The sequence below is a fragment of the Atractosteus spatula genome, chromosome 16, assembly GCF_055471065.1.
Source record: "Atractosteus spatula isolate fAtrSpa1 chromosome 16, fAtrSpa1.hap1, whole genome shotgun sequence".
Lineage (NCBI taxonomy): Eukaryota > Metazoa > Chordata > Actinopteri > Semionotiformes > Lepisosteidae > Atractosteus > Atractosteus spatula.
In genome coordinates this window covers 6,156,388-6,175,493 of record NC_142721.1, presented here as the reverse complement: position 1 = coordinate 6,175,493, position 19,106 = coordinate 6,156,388, and the positions used below count along the sequence as shown (strand labels likewise).

Here is a 19,106-nt window from a genome sequence, read left to right as displayed (position 1 = left end):
AACAAATAAACCAGAGTACCCTTTCTGCTTCACAGCACAGCCAGGCACTTGAACTGTTAGTTCATAAAAACTTCCACTGCTATGACAAAAACAAAAGTCCAAAAGAAAACCAGCCAGAAAGAAGATAGCATAGCACGCTGTAGTACTTGTTTAAATAGTTACAGTCCATAGTGCAGCATAATGAACAATATTTTAACAGCAAGCCTTTCTTTACATACTATGTTCTTCTTTGCCATTTTCAGAACTGTCAAATACAGAGAAAAATAATAATGGTCTAAATAATAATTTTAAAAATAATGCAATGTAGGGTTAGCCATTATTTGAGGCTATGCTGTATGAAATTAATTTTCAACAACTCCTTACGTTATAGATACAATTTGAATTAAGTCCAAGTCATAAATATGAGCTTGGAATACAGATTCAGTTGAAGCAATTACATAGATTTAATGATAAAAAATGATACAGTGTGTCATGCATCTGGAGTTAATCAGATAGCCTGTTGTACACAACAGAGAATTAAGGAATAACAATTATTTTGTAACTGTGCAACAAATGTTCTTCACTTCACCACATGTCCAACAGGACCACACAGTGCCCTGCAAAAGTGAGACATTTGTTGTACTTTCTTGTAATGTTGACAAATTTAAAACACAGAGAAAAATAAAGCATCTGGTTCCCATTTTAAAACCAAACAAAAATTACTTTTCAGTCAGTACTCTAAAGGAATATAATCAGATTTCTTTCTAAATGTTCTCAGTAACACACTCTTGACACATTTGGAATTTCTGGTTCTTTTATGGAACAAGTTAAAAACATTTTTTGCAGTTTAAGTAGTCAAATTAGGGAAAACAAACAGGATATGGAAAGCCAGAAAGATAAATGCAGTTTTAAGCTTTAAGAAAATACAATTATAAAACTCCTCACTATTCATTGAACATGTTGGATATAGGACATGTCCATCAAGGATTCAATTTTACACACTTTTAGACCTTGAAAAATTAAGAGAAAAAAACAGCAGCAACAACAAAAATTTCCTTTGTTGCTTTTACATCAATATTTAGAGCACAAGCAGCTGAAAGCCTATCTAATTCACACCATCTCCAATAAAGAAAGAAAATGAAGTAAAATGGGACACAAAAGCCTGAAATTAACTAAAAAGGAAGGACTACAAATAAAAGGGCTTTTCAGTCCTGCTCTATAAAGCTCATCCTCTACTTTAATTCTCTCACATTCCTCAAAAGCTCTTTAAAAATAAGGGTCATGCTTGTGGCTGCCATAGAAACCACATCCCTTGTGCAAGGCGCTGTCATAACATGGGGCCTGTTCGGCAGGGGCTTAAAGTGACGAAGCAGCCAGCCGGTGTCGAGAGCAGAGGTGAAGACAGCTTGGGTAGAGAGGGAGCTGGTGGGGGCGGCCATCTGTTTTATATTTAATTAATACTTGTCTCTCTTCCAGGCTACTAAAACAGTCACATACTGTACTAATGACTATATGTTGTTTTAAAAGAGAATGTTAGGCCTTGTGTACCACATGAATACTTTCAGAATACTTCTTTTTTGTAAATGTAATTTAAAAGAATCAATTCCCAGCCATACAATATACTAATAACGTTCTATTTTTTTGCTGAATGATGGTTTATCAGTTTTCATATTTGTTTGAACTTCACTAATACATGTAAAAGAGATATGCATTTTAAAAGAAAGCATTCAAGATCAATGATCAAGATCACTCATGTGTAAGGTTTTGTTTAATCAAGTTGCCACTATATATCAGTATATCAAGTATTGTGTGTGGGCGGCAACAAAAAATGTATTTAATCATATCCTGATTTTTGCAAAATGGTTATTCTTTTTAAATTTCATTCAAAACTGTACACAGTTGGCAATAAGAATTAGTCAAACATTGAAGTAGATTCACTGACCTTTATGAGCATTAATCTTGGGCTATTTGCTATTAAATGTCTGGCATATGAGTCCAGGACTATTGATAATCAGGTTATGTGAAACCAGTACAGAATGTTTTAAGACACCTTTCAATTGCTCTGCTACTGTACATGTTACATTTTGGAGCACAGTCATCACGGGTCTAAGATGTCTTAGACATCTCATTAGTAAGAAAGCTGCAATAATATTAATTCTATTTTTTCAAAACTCTCAACAGCTGGGAATTTACCTAAAAATGCCCTCTTTGCAGCATTCATTTTCTAGGCATTTATTTCACAGGTGGTTACAATTAAGTTTTACCAGAGTTGTTTTTAGTTGGGTGAGTAATAAATGGGAGAGCACCCAATGTTATCAGTTTGTGAGTCTCCAATAAAAAACCACAATCTCTTTTCATTTTTGTATTCAACATTACAGATGCAGCCATTCAAAATGCGCGGGCGATACCGCATTATTTTCCGGTACGCTGTACGCAGTCTACCGCAAGCTACCGGTAAATACCGCGAGTTACCGGTAAATACCGCTAGCAAAATAATAGTATCCGGAATTTCCGCAAGGTGGAGCTAATAAAGCTCAACCTCTCATGTTTGAGCTGTAGCCATCAAAGTCTTTAACGAAGATATTAATAATAGTATTAATAATAAATGACCTTGGACAAGCTGTAAACTCAAAGTATTGCCCTGGTCCACATTCTTTTTTTCATTGACCGTCTTTGTAAAAGTAACGCCACAGCATTTCGCAATCACGCATTTTTTTCCAATCATGCAAAGTACAGTGATTCACCATGCCTTTCACATGCTCATAAAAGAGATTGATTTAGGGACATAAACATATTACCGTATGCAAACTGTACTGTATACAGTATGTATATGTATATTTAATGTCTTAACTGTGCCCGTTTAAGTATTGAATATTCATATCTAATTTTACCACTGAAGGGAAATCTTAGTAGCTGAGCATAAAAACAATAGGAGCATACTGCAACGCGTGTGAAGGCCATAAACGATATTAATTTTGGAACATAAACATACAGTATATGGCTGGTCTCGGTACTTTAAAGAAAACATACACGAAACATGGTTTCATTATGACCAGAATCTTGAGATATTTTTAACTTGATTTACAGTATTTGAGAGGTATGTCTTAACACCGATACTACAGTGCTTAAGTACTACTCACGTATATGTTTCTAGGTTTATATTATGCATTTCATACGGTCAAATTACTTTTGAGCAACTAATAAGAAGCGCGAAACGGTATGCGTTTTACTTTCGTTTCGTGCTGGGACCCGTGGATTGATTAGAGATATCAAGTACATACAAGTCATTTTTTAAATGTTGTAGTTCGTCTTGAAAAAATGTTACGAGTACATCATCTATCAACAATTACACAGGTTCTGTTTCCATATTGCGGATTTTGGTTACGTAATATTATTTTCTAGATTTCACGTTGTGAATATATGATTTGGGCAAACAGAGCCGCAAAGAAGTACATTATGGGTTGTTGTTTTTTTTTGCAGTTTTATCTAGAACAAGCGATGCTTAAACCTTTGTCTGATTCTTGTGAAACTATCCACACGACAGTTACAGTACCTAGGAGTTGACTTCAGTGATGTCACTGATGGGATGTTTCTAAAAATCCATCCTCTGTAAAACGTCTTCTCTAGTTGTCCTGCATATGTATTCGCTAATGAAGCTGTGTGTTCTGAGCCTGGATCTCTACATTTCTGTATGAACCACCTTAGAGGGCTAAAGACAGCTTGTGTTTAAATTGAGTGTAAGGCAATTTATGCTTCTAAAGTCATGGTCAGCATTTTTGTACTGTGCTGTAAACTTGTTCTGTGCCTAGTCACATTATTTTATAGCGTTTTCATAGCGTTATCAAATCTGGTGGCGCTGTGTTAGTTTCCTGACTCCCATGTCACATGGTCTGTGATTGTAACCTGTAATACCGGTTTAATTCGTCACAGCCAGCACTCCGGTTGTAAAGTAGAAGCAGGCGAGATTTCCAGCGAAAAACACCTCCCCCTTCTTCAGGTGTGAGGGTCTTCTGCTCAGAATGAAACGCTAAAATGTAATGTAGGCTCTGAATGGGTTCTGACTTGCTTTAACAAAATATGTTTACAAATCCTTTCACCTGGCATTTTCGTAGTTAGAAATTATGGAACGCTCTGTTAAAAGCAAGGGAGTTTTTATGTCCGTTGCAGTTCTTTTGCAACATGAATATAATTATATCGTTATTAATTTCTTGAGATACGCGATTCCATATTATATTCCCTTTTAATCAAATTCTAAAAGTATGCTTGTTGACTCCGGTATCGCGTTAGTTAAAGACTTCGATGCTTAAAATGTTTAGGAGAAATGGAATACTGGTGTGTATGTTTTCTTTAAAGTACCGAGACCAGCCATATACTGTATGTTTAAGTTCCAAAATTAATATCGTTTATGGACTTCACACGCGTTGCAGTATGCTCCTATTCTTTTTATGCTCAGGCACTAAGTAAAAGGAGATGCTTCATATTGCTTGACTAATTTTAAAAACTAAGTTAGAAATGCAGACGCTCCCTCGGTGCGCTGCTCTGGTGCGCCGGCTCTTACACAGTGCCTGTCTGCCGTAAGCGTTACAATATACATACCCAACACTGCTTGTACCCATCTGTCATGCAAATAAAACACCTTGAATTGAATTGAATTGAGGGGAGAGGGGGGAATACTAAAGGCAATACTGGCTCAATACCCTCGATGGGCTTTGACGTGCTAATGCGTTGGTTTAACAGTCCGGGTGTGGCAGGCTTCCAATGTCAACTCGACTCGATTGGAAGACAATGAACGTATTTTGTGATATTTAGAAATATAAATTTGTTTGGTGCGAGTGAGGTTTTATTTAATCTCTGACCAAGGGAAACGTTTCATTTTTTCAAAGAAATGTTTGTTAAAAAATAAAGTCATAGTTCTATGGGATTCAATCACAGACCATGTGACAAGGGAGTCAGGAAACTACTCTAACACACAGCGCCACCGGATTTAATAACGCAATAAAAACGCTATAAAATAATGTGACTAGGCACAGAAAAAGTTTACAGCACAGTACAATAATAAATGCTGACCATGACTTTAGAAGCATAAATTACCTTACACTCAATTTAAACACAAGCTGTCTTTCTGTATGAACCTCTAAGCTGGTTCATACAGAAAATGTAGAAATGCATTAGCCTGATTATGATTAAAAAACACATAATTAAACAAGCGTTTGCGATTTAAATCAGAACACGATTTAAATCAATATAAATGTTTATATTGTAACGCATACTGTCCAGCCTCCATTTCTCTATAAAAATTTACTCTGTTGCACACACACACACAATAGAAGGAGGAACCGCTGTCAGAAGGGAAGATATGTTCAAAATATCGCAAATATCGTTCATGTTGCGATATTTTGAAATATAAAAGTCAATTTATTGTCCATAATATCGCTATTCTATTTTTTCGAAGAAATGTTTGTTAAAAGAAAAGTCCGGCACCAGCTGGATTCGATCACACAACCTCCCAGTTGCTAGTCACGCACCTAGACCAGTCGGCTAGAAGACAGCTCGCATGAACAGGCAGGCGAAAAAGCCCTACACAGCCCTGTCGCAGCACACGAATACCGTTATTAAATTCTTTAGATACGCGATTCCATATTATATTCCCTTTTAATCAAATTCTAAAAGTATGCTTGTTGACTCCGGTATCATGTTAGTTAAAGACTTCAAAGCTTAAAATGTTTAGGGAGAAATGGAATACTGGTGTGTATTTTTTTCTTTAAAGTACCAAGACCAGCTACAGTATATACTGTATGTTTATGTTCCAAAATTAATATCGTTTATGGCCTTCACACGCGTTACAGTATGCTCCTATTCTTTTTATGCTCAGCTACTAAGATTTCCCTTCAGTGGTAAAATTCAATATCTACAACGGGCACAGCAAAGACGTTTTTACTGTAAGTCTTTCTACGACAGACCAACGGACCACGAGTGCCCCTGTCGGTCAACCAATCACGTACTGCGGTGCCACGCGTCATCTTGCGTCATACTGAGCGACGTCACCTGCGGTACGTGTCTGTGACGCGCACTTTGAATGGCTGCATCTGTATATTCACTTTAACACTTTTCCTACAGATTCACTTTTTAATGTGGATCTCTTTGAAGTACCGCTACTGCCCATAAAGTAGTCTCAAACGGTTATGAAACTTTCAGTGCTATCATATTTGCCAGTACCAGTATTTTTTGTCCTACTGTAAATGAAATGTCTTACTCCCTGTCTGGAGTGGTCACTCCCTTATACTGTGGTAAATATTCTACTTTGTTAGCTTCTAACTTCTTGGGGTTTATACTTAAGTGATTAAAGAGAAAAAGGTCAAATATATATCTAGGTCCTTTGTAAAAGGTATAAGTTTTCATAGAAAAATAAGGTAATTCAATTGTGTTCATGGGGAAGCACAACAGGCAACAGCAAGCAGTGTCTACTAATTAGAATCAGTAACAAGGTTAAATTGCTGGCCCTACATTTTTATTTCTAAAAAGAACAGAGCTCCGGCTGTTTGCCATTTGATTAGTTCGAAATAAGTGAATGTAGGGGCCACTTGGTATTGTTCACAAGATAATAAAGACATGTCAATTTTTCTGAATGATCGTGAGTTGTCTGCCCCCCATTGGAGACTGGCGGGCCCCTACAGATGGCTTCACTCCTTCGCGAAGTGTTCCACTCTCACGCTTAACAAATACAACTTGCTCCCTCTGTTAAACTAGGCAGCATAAATCCTGTCAGACCACACACTGCATGTTCCCTCATGCGCTGATTTCTCATTCCAGATTTTTTATGACGAAGAGCGTTCCGGACTGTTGAGAGTTCAAAATTATTTTCACACCTTTAAAAGGTAGCAGATCTGAGTATCATAACCCACATGACTGCGACTATCAGGATTGATCAACAAGCCAGGCTGCGGGTTTTAACTGCAATGGAACCTCCTAGCACACAGAACGTCAGGCAATCCTGCGTGCTTCCTTGTCTACAGCACAGGTGTGTGTGGAAAACGACTGGCACTCTGCCATCTCATTGCCATTTTTGCACTAGGAAAACCGTCCTGACCCAGGGGGAGACGTTGTTTCTTTTGCAGTTTATTCTCATGGCAAATGTTTCGGGAGTCAGAAACCTTGTCAACCATCATGTAGAAGGACAAACGATACTATTTCACATACTAAAGAAAACGTAGTAATAGGTTTATTCCATGCTGAAAAAAAGAAGAAAGAGAACACAAAGTTTCGGCCGTGGAGCCTTCTTCAGGTGTTGTGTATGGCTTCATACACTAATTTCACTGTAATAGGTTACACTACAAGCAGATCATGGAATTTTTACAAAACATTTAGTGGTCTGGTACAAATACTGGGATGACAGACCACTGGTCACAAAACTATACCAAAGCACATGCTGCAACTTTATAGTGGCACAATCCAGCTTTTCGGTACAGTACAATCTTGTAATTCTAAATTCCATGTTCTTTCTTCAGACAAAAAAAAATGGTCCAGAACAATTTCTCTTGTTGGTGAGAAACCAATGAAGTAGCAAGGAGGCCTGCCTTCGAATAAAGGGAAAAGCTAATTTAGGCTTTTCACACAACGGAAGGAGATTTTTAAGTGTTGACTAACAGGCACTGTAAAAGCAGGCGAGTTTGAATCTATCCATCTAGTGGTTAGCTGAATGTTTTTGGAAGTTAAAACCTGAAAAGGCACTTAATTACTTTGACCTTTCACTGTCTCTCCCTGGAAGGTGGAAACATTTTTGTCCAGTGTGCACTTCTGTTGAGTGTTACTGCTCTGCTAAGATTCATTGCAAAAAGTGAAATAGTTTTAAAGTATTAGACAGACAGCATAAAACACTGCTTATCCTGGGAAGAGATCAGAACTCTTAAGTCGCATCCGAAACATTCATTCAGTACATGTCAGGTTAGCGTGCATTTACAACTGCACAGGATTTTCCAGATGCTGGATTGGCCTGAATCACATTGACATTTCCTCGTTTCGGGACCTCGGTGGAGCTCCATAAGCTGACGGGGCTACTGCAGCAATCCTGTCACTTCCTGTAAAGAATCATGGGGACAGGATAAAGACTAGTAGCAGATGGATTGCCAGCATGTGATGGACCCCCCCAAGGCAAAACTGAGTGTTGCCCACAAAGCTGGCTGAAAATCTCACATTTACATAACCAAAGGTCATTTTGAGCTTAATTAATAACCCCATGATACAGTACCCCTTCAATACAGGAAACGTATGAAAATATAAACCTCTTTTTTCACTCTGGCTTCACCCATAGGTTTACAGATGGGCGTCTGCTTTTTCTGAACTACAAATGCTTCCTTTACAAGTCTGAATGTGCTTGTTCTGAGGGCTCTGAGGGACCGCATTGATCCTAGCTGGGGAGAAATCATTAATGGAGCCCCAAGGTAGCATGTGTACAATGGAGGGTTTTTAATAAGACCCTGATCAGTCCCTAGGCTACTATTTGATGTTATAGAAGCAGGCAGAACGCCAGTATCTCTAATAGGCTGCTGATGAAAACAGCCTGGGAGACCATGTTTAATTATTATTATGAGGGCAGTCCTCTAAGCACTGGAGCTGAAAAAGGAAAGGTTGTAAAACCAGACTCTTCTGATGGTGGTGTCAGCAGAGAAGTCTGGTGAATGTTTCCAGAGAGTGGTACACAATTCATGGTGAAAAATGTAGACATTGGATCCTTTCTCTTCCCCAGCAGAGAGGGCTGTGGTCAGTGTATAGCTTATAGGACTGATTGTTAAAATCCTATGACATCAATGTGGAATTTTACAAAGCAGATACTAATTATATTGCATTATTTTAATCAATGATTCTCAGTGCTTACAGACCTCACTGGGTTTCACGGCACTTCTCAAAATCTTTTCGAACGTTCATCCTGGCAAAGTATATGATTGTGGCTCTGAATCAAAACAAAACAAAAATAATGAAGAAAGTATTTTTCCTCTGGCTAAACATTTGTATACTTGCATACTGTGGGAGTTAATATGAAGAGAACAAAGAGACAACTAAAACATAAAACCTACATATAAAGATTTGTAATGACAATGTGAGTGTGAGCCCTGCGATGGACTGGTGTCCCATCCAGGGTGTATTCTGCCTTGGACCTGTTGCTTGCTGGGATAGGTTCCTACTCCCCCTCTTTATTAGATAAGATAGATAAGATCACTTTATTGACCATATACAATTTCTTGCATTAGGAATGTGTCTTTTCACATACCCCAGCTTGCTCTCCATGAGACACACAGACAGGGAGAGAAGCTTGGGGTCAGAGTGCAGGGTCGGCCATTGTACAGCACCCCTGGAGCAGGATTCCTCTGCTGACTGTGGGATTTGAACCGGCCACCTTCCAGCCACAGGCGCAGATCCTGAGCCACAGAGCCACCGCTCCACCCTTCTTCTTTAGATAAAGAAGTTAGAAAATGGATGAATGGAAAACAAAAAAGAATGTGTGTTTTTAGTTGATGGTACTCATGGCAGGCCTTCTTCTACGTTTCCATGTTTGGCAAGTTTGAAGGTTAAATTTAAATATTACAGACCAGATCTACCATCTATGGGAGACAGGTTGTAAGCATACATAACGTTTTATTCAGAAGACTCATTTAAATAGAAATGCTGAAAATGATTATAGCTTGTTTACCAGCTTTCTGTAGTAGATTTTTCCTGTTTCTTACAATAAGAGCAAAGGTTAGTGTCCGAAACCAAACAGAAAAATAAAAGAAATGCACCACAATTGTCATGGTGATACTTGGCAAAATCCATCAACCATCACAGTTTCTGAAGCTTATGTGGAACAAAATTATTTATGTTTTACAGTTTTCATTTCAGCTGTGAAGCTCTATATTGTGGTCGAGTTGAAAAGTAATCCGAGAAGGCTGAATGAACACTTTGTTGTGTTTAAGCTCTGAGAAGAGCTCTGTAATTAAGTCTTTATTCAAAAATAGACTTTTTATGCTGTCTGGGAAAAAGTGTTTTTTTTTCTTCTAGTTGCATTATCATTCCCCCTTAACACCAACTCACTAGCTTCCTTCTCAACAAAGAAATTAAACAAAACAGTGACATTACACAGAACTCTCCTGTACATACATATCTCTGGTATGCATACAGGGAACGTTTCTTTAATTTTGTTTTCTTTAAACCTGAATACAGTAGTGTGCTATTTGCTTTCAGTAAGCCTTTCCAACAACAAAAGCAGAAAATCAAACAATGTCATTTAAATACAGAACCTAGCCAAAATTCACATAGTGTAAGAGCTATAGCCTTTAATATCTTCGTCTCTAGCTCAGCAGATTGAACTGAGTGGCCCAGCTCTGAGTAATTGAAGGCCAAAGGGTTCACCCAGCAAGGATGCAGGATTTCCACACCTCTCTGTTTACACTGTAGCCCTTCCAGCAAACATCTGATATCTGTGTGCCCCCACAGCACAGCAATGTTTGTTTGGAGTACAGGGTCCACTTAATCCCTTAAAAATAAAGGGATTATAAGAAAACCTCAGCGATCAGCACATTATGAAAACAGCTTCAAAGAGGCCACACAGCAAAACAAATGGCACAGGACAAGGCTCAGTGTCAGCAAGATGAGTGCCACCAGCTTCACCGCTTTTGAAAGCTTGGGTGTGGGTAACAGGCGATGCTATACTGCTCAGAGGAAAGAGATAAGGATTTCTATGTCTACAGCATCAAATGCCAGTCACAGATTTCTATTTTTTTTATCATTTTGTCTCACTTCCTATGCTTCTGTTGAAAATGTAAACAAGTGTACGAAAAATGTTCGTTCAAATTGAAAGGGTTCACTGCCTCAACAGAGCACATGAAAAACTCATAATCCAGCAACAGTCAACTGCCTGCGTTAGCTGCCTAATGGAGTGCTCTCTGGTGCACAGCCAAGAACTGGAACCGTTTCAAGTGTCACTTTTATATCTGGATTCTGTTACTGGGAGATCTCCAGTGGACACTGGATGGATGGATGGGAGTATTCGTTAGGAAGTGAGGTAGACTGGTGCTGGAAATACATCCCATTTGGTAAAAGAGACACAGGAAACAATGCAGGGGGGTGAAGAAATCCAATGAAAAATGAAAGAGGTAAGGATTGAATAATGATTAAAAAGAAAATCTGGTACAGAAAATCCAAATGGAAAAAAAGTAGATAGCATAACAAATAAGACAGAAAAAATGACAAAGAGGATAGCAGGAAATAAAAGGACCGGCAACTGACTGAGCTAATTTTTCAAAATTTTGCCTGTATCGGGAAGAGTCTGTTTGTGACAGTAAAACTTTGTAAGGCTTTGCCATGCGTTCACTGCAGCGCTGCTGTTAAGAAAGCAAAGCCCACCACTCGAAAGAACCTGGCAAAGGGGAGAAAAATACGAACCACCGCAGAGCACCAGAACTAGGAGAGAAATGAAAACCAGGGGTTCATCTACTGTACCATCTTGAGTAACCTCCCTCTGCACAGGAAGAGCCAGAAGGAAATTTTGGAATATTACCCTGTGATTTTACACCAGGAGGAGATTTGGAAAAACTACAGCTCTCATTCCTACAGAAATTAATGTATTGAGGATCTTTTAAAATTTATTAAGTAAATTCATTCATTCATAGGGTTATCTTGAGCTAAAACATACCCTAATAAAAATCTCTCTAAAACAGCTTTTTCTTATTTTTGCTGCACAGTACTACTTAGTTGGTGTTGTCTTGCCTCATAAAACTGGATATGGTATTAAAAAATAAATTATAAAGATCTTAATGTATATCCAGGACTGTCTGTACCAGCTAGGCTGTTTAATTTCAACTGCCTTTCCTTGTAAAACCCGTATTAGTCTCCCCCTTCTCTTCCACCACCCAAATCTCAGCCTTTCAAGATCTTGATTGTTTTGTATACACTGATACTCTATGTAATTGCTTTTAATTATTTAATTTCCCAGAAACTTAAAATTGCTTTGCTCTTGATGTGGATAAGCCTAAATGCTGCCATAACTTCCAGTGTCGACAGGACTCAGCAAGTTGTTTTAAGTCAATGTTATCTGCCTCGTACTCAGGGACCTCTCTTCACCCTTCCCTCACTGCGTAAATGTGGCTAATCTAGTTAATCATGGAGGGAGGATTAAGGCTCCATGCAGCCCGTTCTTTTTCTGTCTGCCAGATAATAAGGTAATCCAACTGCGCTGAGCTCTATCTGTTCACCCATCAGTCAGCCGAAATCCAGACTAGCTCTCTCTTTAAAGTATTTTATTGTAAGAAGCCGAAAGCTCCAAGCATGAATAGTAATAAACCTGTGACTAGCTTACCACTAATTTTGAAAGGATTTATCTAAACTGTTTTATGAACATTGGCTGTGAACGGGTGCTTTTTATGGGCTACACCACAAGTAGTATTTTGGGAGAGGGGTGGAAAAGGAACAGACATGATGTATTTTAAGGGCTCTAAAGTATAATGCTTCCTTTCAATACAGCATGCAGGGCCTTTACTCATCCCAGGAAGTTCTCTTTATCGTGTGACTAGAGGTATTTCATTATGTCACTGCAGATACCATAATATATTTTTTTCTGGCTGGATGAAAGAGGGACAACTAACCACAAATTGACTGCGATGTAAACCCAAACAGCCCACATGAGGAATGAGCTACTTACACTAAAGCACTATGCTTGCAAAGATCTTTCTGGTCAAATGGATCTTTGCTTTGCTCACCTTTGGCCATAGGTCCTTCGTTCAGTGAAGCTGGTGACAGTAAGACAACAGCTCCACACAGTAGATATGATCTTGAGGACAGTATTGCGGGTGTTGTGCGTTTTCCATGTCTTGGATGCCAGATACAGACCATGAGACTGCACACAGAGAGAAGGAATTGCAATCTCCTCCAGCCCACTCACCTTTCAGACTATGTCTTTCAAGGACACAGCCCTACTGTATATAGAAGGAGAAGTGTGGATCAGAGGAGAGGCATCCCTCACAGACAGGTCCGCAAGCCTACAGGCACCAGGGAGGCCATCGTGGCCACTGTATTGTGGAGAGCCGAGTCGGTACTGGCAGACAAACATCAACGGCAACCCACAAACAGCTGCACACTGCTGTTTGAGGAACGCTGGTCACAGTCAGCTAGAGACATAACTTAAGATTGTACCCTTGATTTGAACCTGCTCTTGAGTCACTCAGGATGCCCTTTCTGAAGGTCTTTTACGTATAAAATGCCAACTTGTTCCACCTTAAACTAAAGTCTCCAAAAAACATATACAGTATTCTCCAGCTAAAAAACACTGTTGGGTTATTTATTATTGACATCCTCCTTAATATGCACAGTAGAGTGAACTGAACTCAATAGTGTTTTAATTCCTAAACATCGTTATGTATGTAAACCTTCATGATAACTGTTACTGTTTTAATTACAAAGAATACTGTTATGAAATAAACTGTTTTAAAACTTATAAGGTGGGAAACATTACATCATTGTCTCCAATGTCTTTTATGCAAATATCATTGGTATTTTTGTCATCCTTGTTATTTACATACTCACTTTAGCTCATTTAAGAAAACTCCAGTACGCATCTCACAAAGTAAACAATTAGGATAATTGTTTAACTGACAACTCTGATTAGAAGAAAAACAAGCCAACATCAGAACATCCCCAAATTAAGCCTGGGTACTAGACCCTGTACTAGATCTATAACATCTTTAAATTACTTAAAGAACAATGTCCCTTGAAAGGTGTTTCAATCCAACTACAAGCATATTTTAAGATGTAATATTCCTCAGCTGCTTTTCTGTACCTGTAGTGTTTTTCTTCACTATCTTCTGCTTTTAAATGTCAACAGCTTTTTTAAGCATTCGTTAATGATGCACATGCTATTTTTTCTTGTAATCACTTCATATTGACTAACCCAAAATTGGTTGAAATTTTTGAGTGACTACATTTTTTCTTACTGTAATGTGAATTTTATGAAAGCGGTATGCTTTTCTTTACAATAATATAAATTAGTTTAAATACTTTTGGATTCACTAAAGCTATATGTACATTATATTGATTAAAATTGTAATTCAGTTTAATTAAGGCACAAGAATTATCTTATTATTTATTAAACCTATGTTGTTGAACTCATTTTTGTGTTATTTTATAGAGGATCTGAACAATTAAAACAACTTTACTTTTACCACAAAAGCCTGATACAATTTCTTGTGGATGTAAAAAGTCTTCACTGGGTGTATATGGCTGTACTGTATATCCCTAAATCACAACACGTTTAAAAGAAGATCTTCAGGCAATCAATTCTCTTATAAGGTCGATAGATATTCTATTAAATTCCTCAATCTTTATGGGGCATTCAAGCCAGCATGACTTAATACATGGGCTGGGAGCTGAGTAATGGCCTGCTCTCATTTTCTCTTGTCTTGGAAAGTCATCAATACATCACAGCAAAACCAGCTGAAATGACTGAAGGGGAGACGGAATGAATTACTTCAGTCGATTAGGACAAGAAAAACTGGAACAGGGATCAAACAGTCCCAGATGACTGGCTCATTTAATGTCAGATCTGTGGATATTAAGGTTATGGAGAAGCCTAGCCCCTTTGTCAGAATACTGTAACCCAGCAGTGCAAGCTTTTAAATTAATTTGAGGTCATCCAGGATTTTAATGACTGCAACTCAGCTCCTGCACCAGAGGTAACGACTGTAAGGAGCACGTATTTAAGATTAATGGAGGACTGGAGACAAACCACAGCTGCTGTTTGTCTGTGGGCCTCTGGATATAATCACCATTGAGGTGTTTGTGCGTCAAAAAAGATGGTATGTTTAATCAGGATTCAACATTCTGAGCAGGTGGACAGTCTCCCATTGTGAACACCAAGTGGATTTAGGAAAAGGAGTTATCTAGGAGTTAGGAAGGTAGTAGTATAGAAACATAACTCCTTTTACCGAGGTTCACAGAAGGTTCAGGCTTCGGGAAGTCAAGAAAGATACGTTTTATACATACTGTAGTGAGCAGGACCCAGATCCTCACCTCTTCAAAGCTGGTTCATTCACAGAGGATGTTACCAGATTCCAGGGTCAGTTTTACTGGCTGCAGACCAGCACGGAGCCTCAGACAACAACATTCCATGATATTTGATTGAATTATACTGTAAGGAAAGCATTCCACTTTTCACTATTTTCCTTACAAGGTCATCTCTCACCGAGGCCAGAATTCTGTCCGGAAAACAAGCAAAAAACCTGCTCTCTCTTGATTGTCTCTCAAAGCCAGTAAATACCATGTTTTAGTAGGAACAGATGATTGCTGGGCACTGCTGTAGGGATCTCGTGCATAAAGCCTTCTGCTCTTTCACTAAGAGATTGCAGCAACAAGACTTATTTTAATGTAAGTATAAGAGAGTGACCATAATATACTTGTGTGTTTTGGAATCAACCAAAAGATAGCATCCTGGTGCAGAAATGTTTTTTTTTTATTTTGTTCACAAACTTGAAATATATTTTAGTCATTATTCTTGTGGCAAAGTTGTACAAAAGCTAAAGATACAGGAAGTAAAGAAAACAATTACAAATAGATTTTAAAACCAAAATATTTCACTTTCAATATAATTTTTATGTAATTTTCTAAGTACAGTAGTGACTGGTTTGACTCACCAGCATACATATTTAACTGCCATTATGAAATGTTTCTTTAAGCCTTATATATCTGACCTAGGGGACCATATCCCTCATATAAGCACAATTAGGAAGATTAGGAACATCTGAAAGACATTTGTGGGGTGCATGGCTAATACTCCATTCCATAGGTGAGGACTCTAGCAGGGTAGTACAATATGTTACAGTATATCACTCACTGAGGATTTCTATAATTTGCCTTGATCTTCTCTGTGACCTGGAGATCCAGTTCACTGTCTGTCCTCTCATTTCATAGGTAATGGAAATGCATCAAATTAAGGAAAACGACTTATTTTTCTCTTTCTTTTTTACATTATTCAGTTATTCCTAAAGGGGGTGTACTGTATACAGTACAGTGTGATAGTATCATGTATTTCATTTTGTAAAAAAAATTAATTGAAATTAAGTTGAAAAATGGCACACAATTACTAAAACGCTCAGCCCTAATTAACTGCGCCTATTACAGCTTGCCTGCAGCGCTACCATGTTAGATTTGTCATCTGTGGTGTGCAAAGTATTTTACCATTGAAGGCAAATTCTCAGACACTTTTGTCAGGATGAATGTTGTTCTTTCGGGGAAGCGCATCACAAAATCCTGAAAAAAATGCTTAGATTTGTATTCCTTTTTTCTCCTGAATAAGCTGTTTAAAGGTAAAGATTTCGTTACAAATCCCCATAGGTTTGAAAATGCTGAAACAAATCTTCCCTATTACTCAGTTTCAATGTATAGTCTTGTAGGTTGCCCACAAAGTTTTATTAATTATAAAGCACAATAATCATTCATAGACAAGACAATTACAGTCATTCATATAAACTCGTGAGATGACTAATTTTCCTTATTCTTTGCATTCTTGTTCTTATTACAATCGCAAAAAGTCACCTCTTCGAGTCTGAATGACACAATCACGTTAGGTACTGTAGCACAGTCCAGAACCTTACCTCACATATCACACATTTTTAAGATTGCTACCCCCCATGCTTAGCCTACAAGGAGTAATTTAAATCTTGTTGGCTTTTCTTTCGGTCTACGGACCATCAATATTTTCCATAAGTCAATGCCGGAATATTTCGTTTCAATTTAAAAACGCGTAGTTAAAGATCACATGCATAAAATAAAAAAGTTGTATCCAAGCAGCTGAAATAAAATATGTCCTGTTAATTATGTATTTTTCACATCTACTAGATAATCGTTCCAGGGCTAATTGCATCTAAATGATCAAACTGAGAAAGCTGATACAAGATAAAGCTAAAATGCAAGATGTTCCTTAAATACAACTGCTGTATCACAAAACAGAAAACGAATATTGGCAATGTTAAGTTTAGAACTGGGAACATTCGAGTTAACCTCGCCTTCAGCAGCCCAACAGGAGACGCAAGGCGCTCCGCCTGACGAGAAGTGGCGCAGACAGTCTCCTGAAGGCAAGGTGCTGCCTGCAGCGACAGCCATCTGCTGACCCAAGGTGTAGGGGCAAGCAAACCCAACTGACAATAACAGGACCTCCCCCGCCCCCGTCGGATTTCCACATCTGTCATTTTCCCTGCGAAAAACTCCGGCTCTCCCATGGCTTAAAGCTTAACACGTTCTTCAGCACAAAATGTCATAACAAAAACCGTGTGGGAATGTCCTTAACTCCCAATAAATGAATGCATTTATCTAAGGGCATCCGACCCCAAGAGAGCAATCCTTAAAACCAAAATTATCACGCCCCAGATTACTGTGGAAATAAATAAACATCAGTTTATTTCATTATTTCTGCTGTTAGCAGTTATCAAAGGTGATGTCCAACAAACTGTGTCTCTAAAACATATTCGCTACTTTCACTGTATTAAAGTTATTTTGTAACTTATTTTGTATCTGGTATTGTAAAATGAAAAGCCAAGTCTCAAAATATAGGTCACAGGCGGCGGACAGACCTTTAACAGGTGCTGGCAAAAATCATTTTCTCTTTTAAAAGTACTTAACATTAATTAAACTCGTCTTTTGTTAAATGTTTTGTTTTTGCCGTTTTACTTTTACTTCAACGGGTTCAAGGGATTATATCCACTATACTGATTTGTATCCTCGCTCGTGTAGTTAATTACAGCGATATCTCCGTCACACTTACAGTGGTGCTAATCCCATCAAAACACTACCAAGACAGCACGCTTGCTTGGCTTTGTATCGCAGCCGACGTGCGAACAACCCGGTGCCTCAAAATAAAGGTAAAACTGATTTCTGGGTCAGCAGCTCGGACTGCAGTTCACGGGTGTGGGAGGTCTTCGAAGGAAAAATGAACTATTCACTCATATATACATATAAAACTATTTAACACAAAAGAAAAAAAAGAAATACAAAAAGACAACCGAGTGACACTTCATTTAGGATTCTGTATTGAAAAATGTGAAGTACAAATTAAGCTATAAACCAAAATGTAGTGCTCATCTAAAAATACTACTGTACAGCATATCATTCAACTAAGAGACGGTTTAAAACTGCTGAAGCGCACTGGTGTACTTCCCTTTTGGTACCCCACGTAAACAGAAAAGTGTAAGGCTAAATCCGCAAAAGTTTGGGGTGTCATATATCCCCCAAAGACACAGAGGCAAGTGAAATAGCAACGCGGTACAGGACATTAGAAGATCCTTAGTCAAACTAGTTAAATGCGAGGTCTATGGAAACGTTACCGCACAGTGCTATCACATACAGTAGTCAGTGTGAGACCACCACTGGAAAGAATCTTACATAGTTTCTTACAAGAGCCAAAGGAGCATTCAAACCGGGTGAGCTAAAAGAGGAAAAAAAAGTAAATCTTACCCTCACAAAATGTTTATCTTAGTCCAGAAATTGCGTTAGATTCAATGTACTCCAGACCACGAAAAATAACGGAATCTTCCTCGTACTAATTAAGTTGAACGAGGTGGAAAACAAAACCAAAGTGAGAGTTTATGTCCTGGGGGCAAAACAAACGTCTCTCTTTAGCTAATAAATTCCAGAGCCGCTACTACTGCAACCCCCCAATTTGGTCATGCCTGCTTTGAGGGAGATGGGCAAGCAAACAGCTTTTTTTTCCCGGAGTGCATGCTTGAACCAAGCATCCAGGCGGTTCAGCCCCCGGAGGCGTGAACACGCGTTGCGTCCACGCCTACCGTTAACCCATTTTGTGTTGCCCGAGACCTTCTTTCCTTACGTTTTCCACAAGCCACACTCTATCAATATTATTATCGCGGTGGGCAAACAAGTAAGCGAAAGTCATTCATAAATCTGAACTCCGCCCATCACACCACCCGGGAGAGCAAGCAGTGCTGGTGTTTAGCTTTTGTTCTTATCACTGCGCTTCTTGTGTCACGAAGGCAGGTTTGCCTTCACAGATGGAAAGTCTGATAAAATAAGGTCTGTGATCTTTTACACTACAGGTCGTGATGGGTGACCGCTTCTCCCCTCTTCAGCCACACATTCCTTCCTCTCTGTGCATT

General features: G+C 38.5%; 1 protein-coding gene across 4 annotated transcripts in view; it reads right to left on the bottom strand.

Moving 5' to 3' along the window:
- Nucleotides 1–18,861, bottom strand: part of tspan18b (tetraspanin 18b) — a 58,955-nt gene extending 40,094 nt beyond the window's left edge. For 2 of the 4 annotated variants that reach the window (XM_088935240.1, XM_088935238.1), the window contains exon 1: nucleotides 18,448–18,779. The gene's annotated coding sequence lies outside the window, so the exon portion shown is untranslated. Of the gene's footprint in view, nucleotides 1–18,447 lie in introns of all 4 variants that reach the window. The other 2 variants (XM_088935241.1, XM_088935239.1) reach the window with 2 other exon arrangements.
- Nucleotides 18,862–19,106: the final 245 nt, after the last annotated feature.